Source organism: Mirounga leonina, unplaced genomic scaffold (genome assembly GCF_011800145.1).
Source record: "Mirounga leonina isolate KUSES-001 unplaced genomic scaffold, KU_Mleo_1.0 Mir_128, whole genome shotgun sequence".
Taxonomy (NCBI): domain Eukaryota; kingdom Metazoa; phylum Chordata; class Mammalia; order Carnivora; family Phocidae; genus Mirounga; species Mirounga leonina.
The window spans coordinates 22,717,975-22,723,562 of NW_023270320.1; the positions used below are offsets into that span (position 1 = coordinate 22,717,975).

General features: G+C 37.0%; 1 pseudogene; it reads right to left on the bottom strand.

The window, feature by feature from the left end:
- Nucleotides 1-1,004: 1,004 nt before the first annotated feature.
- Nucleotides 1,005-1,104, bottom strand: LOC118010142 (annotated as a pseudogene).
- Nucleotides 1,105-5,588: the final 4,484 nt, after the last annotated feature.

Consider the following 5,588-nt stretch of genomic DNA (forward strand, 5'->3'; position numbering starts at 1 on the left):
GCAGTGAGAAATAAGCATTTATTGTAATTAGGAAGAGTTGAGGTTACTTGTGACATCAGCTAACATTGACTTGCCTAATGTGCCAGGACGCTTAAGAATGCATTCAAATGTCATGACGTAGGGCGCCTGGGTGGCTCAGTCGGTTAAGTGTCTGCCTTCAGCTCAGGTCATGATCCCAGGGACCTGGGATTGAGCCCCGCGTCGGGCTCCCTGCTCAGTGGGAAGCCTCCCTCTCTCTTTCCCACTCCCCCTGCTTGTGTTCCCTCTCTCGCTGTGTCTCTCTCTCTGTCAAATAAATAAATAAAATCTTTAAAAAAAAAAGTCATAACATCATAAATATCATACAGAAGAGGACTCAATATGGCCTAGAGTCAACACTGGGCTTGTTGTGTTGCAAAGTTTTGGTTTGAAACTCTGCTTTAAAAAACACATGACTTCAGGTGAGTCACTTCACCCCACTTACTCCACATCCCTGAAGAGGATGTGGCAACAAAGCAAAAACAAATGAGATAATTTATACATAAGTCCCACAAAAGTAAAAAAGCACTTGCGTGACTTTAAGCGGTCTTCGAATTGTTACAGAATGAAACAATCAATAAATAATTGCATTTGAGTCTAGAGAGCCTAAGAGAGCTGTTGTCATTGCCCTCAACCACAATGGAGAATTATGGACACTCGGGGCAACAGCATGAATGAACATTTCATTGTTAAAACATGAAGTTTCTTTGGATGCTACTCCTCTGGACCTACTTCCTTCACTCACCTATCTGTAAATGATGGACTTGGAGAGTTGGGTTTCAATAACTGAATCTAATGAAACTTAAACATCAGGGCAATCTATTGCATAGTACACTTCCAAAGGCCAATTTTATTTTATTTATTTTATTTTTTATTTTTGACTTTTTACGTTTTTATTTTAATTCCAGGATAGTTAGCATACAGTGTTATATTAATTTCAGGTGTAAAATATAGTGATTCAACCAGTCCATGCATCACCCAGTGATGAAAATATGGAACCTTTCACAAATTTGTGTGTCATCCTTGTGCAGAGGCCATGCTAATCTTCTCTGTATCTTTCTAATTTTAATAGTGTTGCCAAAGCAAGCACCTAATTTTAAACTATTATAAATACATTTATAGAGGCTAATTTTAAACAATTATAATACATCATGATTTTTTTTGTTAGATGGGAATCATGTAAAACAGAATGTATCTGAATTCCTACAATTGTAAAGCAAAAATCTATAACAATGCTACACATAACGAGCACAACTCTGTGACTATATGAGCAGTCACATGCTTTCCAGCTCCCAACATTTCAGATCCATCTTAGTCTGTGATACTAAGAGACATGCAAAATTGTTATCGATACAGCAAAATGGCTCTGAATCACATACTTCTTCTGTGAAAACAATTTGATATAAGTTTTCCAAATGTTGACAATTCTAAAAATTTCACATAGCATTACCAGTAACAAATTATGAAACCGGAAGAAATCTTCCTAAAAATCAAATTTTGACCAACCATACAAGAAGCAAGACATTCTTTCTATGGTTCTATAGAAAATATTTTTAAATTCTTATTTGAAAATGTAGGGTGTCTGGGTGGCTCAGTTGGTTAAGCGACTGCCTTTGGCTCAGGTCATGATCCTGGAGTCCCGGAATCAAGTCCCACATCGGGCTCCCTGCTCAGCAGGGAGTCGGCTTCTCCCCCTTACCCTCCCCCCTCTCATGCTCTCTCTATCTCATTCTTTTTCTCAAATAAATAAATAAAATCTTAAAAAAAAAAGAAAATGTAAATAGCATTGCAGACAAATACAAGGGGAAATGGTAAGGTGTGTCAGTTACTAAATGTTCTTTTTCTGTATGACATAATGCTTGTGATATTTGTCAACTTTGAAAATATATAGGTATATATACTGATTCCTTTTCTTATTCAAAAAAATATTCATTTTCATATATAATTTAGAATTTTGAATTTTGTATTACTTTTTTTAAAGAGATTCTCCATTATTGTACAGCAGCAAGCACCACAAAATCTGTTCCTCCCCCTGATGATTCTATTTTCCAAACTCAAACTAAGAAACTTTCTTTCATACTGTCCTTTTTCTAGAAGATTTTTTAAAATTACTTTCTAAGACTTGCTTTCTTGAGATGGAAGTGTTGTAGAAAATTCATTTTCTTGACGGTATCTTCCTTCATTTATTTTGTTTTGTTTTAGACTCTTCTTTGGACACAGAAAATTCCTTTTGATTCAAATAATTCATAAAGCCATAAAGGTTGAATTCCAAACCAGAATATTTACTCACTATAGCCACTTACTTTCTCACACATTTCTAATCCAAGTATTAACTGCTTTTACCATTCAAATTAATTCAGGTTGTCTCAATAATATATATATATTAGAAATAATTTTATTTGAAGCTCTGTGGTTAAAGCAGTGATCATATAAAAACTATATACCTATAGGCATCTGGGTGGCTCAGTTGGTTAAATGACTGCCTTTGGCCCAGGTCATGGTCTTGGGGTCCTGGGATCGAGCCCCGTGTAGGGCTCCCTGCTGAGCAGGGAGCCTACTTCTCCCTCTCTTTTTACCCCTCTCCCTGCTTGTGCCCACACACTCTCGCTCTCAAATAAATAAATAAAATCTTTTTAAAAATTAAAAAAAAATACACCTATATTTCCTAAACACATTAATTTAACTTAAATAAATTCACCTTCATTAGCCAAACTTTTGACTTAGGGCAAAGACTTTTTTTGCCTATGTGATTTCTGATTGTTTATTGGTGTTACTTTTCCAGCATAAAATAAAGCCATAATTTATTATCTATGAACTCAGACTTGTTTTCCTTTAATGGAGAGCCGCTTAAGAAGCAAGCTGAGTGCAGAATCTATCTGGAATTTAACATTCCTTTCCTATTCTTTTACATATGTCTCATATACACCTAATGATTTTTTCAACTGTTTGCATTATCAAATCTTTCTAATGAACTTTCTTTGATTTTTGTAAAAATAACTCCTTTTCACACCCTTTTTATTACTTACATAATACTTAATTAAATTTTGTAATTATGAAATATAACCAACATAAATCAGTTTGGGAACAAACTGATTTTTTTAACATTTTATTTATTTATTTTAGAGAGAGAGTGGAGAGAGGGGCAGAGTGGGAGGGAGAGACAAAGACTCCACGCTCATTGTGGAGCCCAACATGGGGCTTGATCCCAGGACCCTGAGATTATGACCTGAGGCAAAACCAAGTCAGCTGCTTAACAGACTGAGCCACCCAGGTGCCCCAAACTGATTCGTATCAGCACACTGGTCATCAGGTGGGTTTAGAATGGAAGTCTTACAGAGGAGGTGGTCTAGGAGCCATACATACATTCTATTCTGTAGACTTCAGTCAGTATATTGAATACTCTGTTTTACATCTCAAGGAAATGAAAGCTTTGCTGAATCCAGAAAATAGGCAAGTAGAGGTTGAGTAGAAAGGTTTCTATTGTTATTATTTTTATATTAACATTTTTCATGGAATAAGTGATGATCTATGATGATTTCTGGGTTTCTTTCTGAAAACTACAATGAACTCTTCCGAGCTATTAGTGCTTAGTCAAATTGTCAAACTGTGTTTTGGATCCTAGACTGTAGTAAGTAAATCAACAGAAAAAGGTTCTGCCATCCATGCAATTGATGCAGTGCTTCTTGTCATAGGATGGGAACAGGTGCCTATTTGTCTCTTGCAATGAAGTTGTTTACCCTACATTGGTCCCTCATCATTGTTCTGAAATCCTTTAGAAATGAGGAAAGAGAAAAAAAAAAAAGTTATACTCTTTATTGTGGTAATATGGTAAGGTTTTTTGGTTCTATATAAAAGGAAAGGAAATAACACATACACACACACACACGCACACACACCACTAATTATGGTAGATCAATAAACCACATTATACTCTCAACTCCATGGTAAGCAGAAACCACAATTTTTATTTGTTTGTTTATCATGGTATAACACCAAGCACCTACTAGACTACTTGGCAATCATGGGCATCAATATATACTACTTGAATGAAAAAAAAAAATCATGCAATTCTTTCACTAGCTTTTATTTTGAATAAACTTGATAATAAAAAGATAGTCTATACCCATTTTACCCCCAAAAACTTGTTGATCAAAAAATCAGCGAATTCTCCAATTTGAATCAATATATAATTTTTAAATTCCCATAGTACACAATGAAAACACTACATTTGTATTTTCTTAATTGCCTGGCAGGCTTAGCCACATGTTTCCATGTTTGAAAGCCTTAGGCAATCAAAAATTACACTTTTCAATCAGACTTAAATGTAGCATTTAAAATAACTGCTGTACAACTTCTTCCTAGAAACATCGCCAAAGGCAAGGGAAGCAAGGGCAAAAATGAACTATTGGGACTTCATCAAGATAAAAAGCTTTTGCAAAGCAAAGGAAACAGTCAACAAAACCAAAAGACAACCGACAGAATGGGAGAAGATATTTGCAAATGACATATCAGATAAAGGGCTAGTATCCAAAATCTATAAAGAACTCATCAAACTCAACACCCAAAGAACAAAGAACCCAATTAAGAAATGGGCAGAAGACATGAACAGACATTTTTCCAAAGAAGACATCCAAATGGCCAACAGACACATGAAAAAGTGCTCAATATCGCTCAGCATCAGGGAAATCCAAATCAAAACCTCAATGAGATACCACCTCACACCAGTCAGAATGGCTAAAATTAACAAGTCAGGAAACGACAGATGTTGGCGGGGATACGGAGAAAGGGGAACCCTCCTACACTGTTGGTGGGAATGCAAGCTGGTGCAGCCACTCTGGAAAACTGTATGGAGGTTCCTCAAAAAGTTGAAAATAGAGCTACCATATGATCCAGCAATTGCACTACTGGGTATTTACCCCAAAGATACAAAAGTAGGGATCCAAAGGGGTACGTGCACCCCGATGTTTATAGCAGCAATGTCCACAATAGCCAAACTGTGGAAAGAGTCAAGATGTCCATTGACAGATGAATGGATAAAGAAGAGGTGGTATATATATACAATGGAATATTATGCAGCCACCAAAAGGAATGAGATCTTGCCATTTGCAACGACATGGATGGAACTGGAGGGTTGAGTGAAATAAGTCAAACAGAGAAAGACATGTATCATATGATCTCACTGATATGAGGAATTCTTAATCGAAGGAAACAAACTGAGTGTTGTTGGAGTGGGGGGTGGGGTGGGAGGGATGGGGTGACTGGGTGATAGACACTGGGGAGGGTATGTGCTCTGGTAAGCGCTGTGAATTGTGCAAGACTGTTGAATCTCAGATCTGTACCTCTGAAACAAATAATGCAATATATGTTAAGAAAAAAAAGAAGAAGAAGAAGAAGAAGAAGGTAGCGGGAGGGGAAGAATGAAGCGGGGGAAATCGGAGGGGTGGACGAACCATGAGAGACAATGGACTCTGAAAAACAAACTGAGGGTTCTAGAGGGGAGGGGGGTGGGAGGATGGGTTGGCCTGGTGGTGGGTATTGGGGAGGGCACGTTCTGCATGGAGCATTGGGTG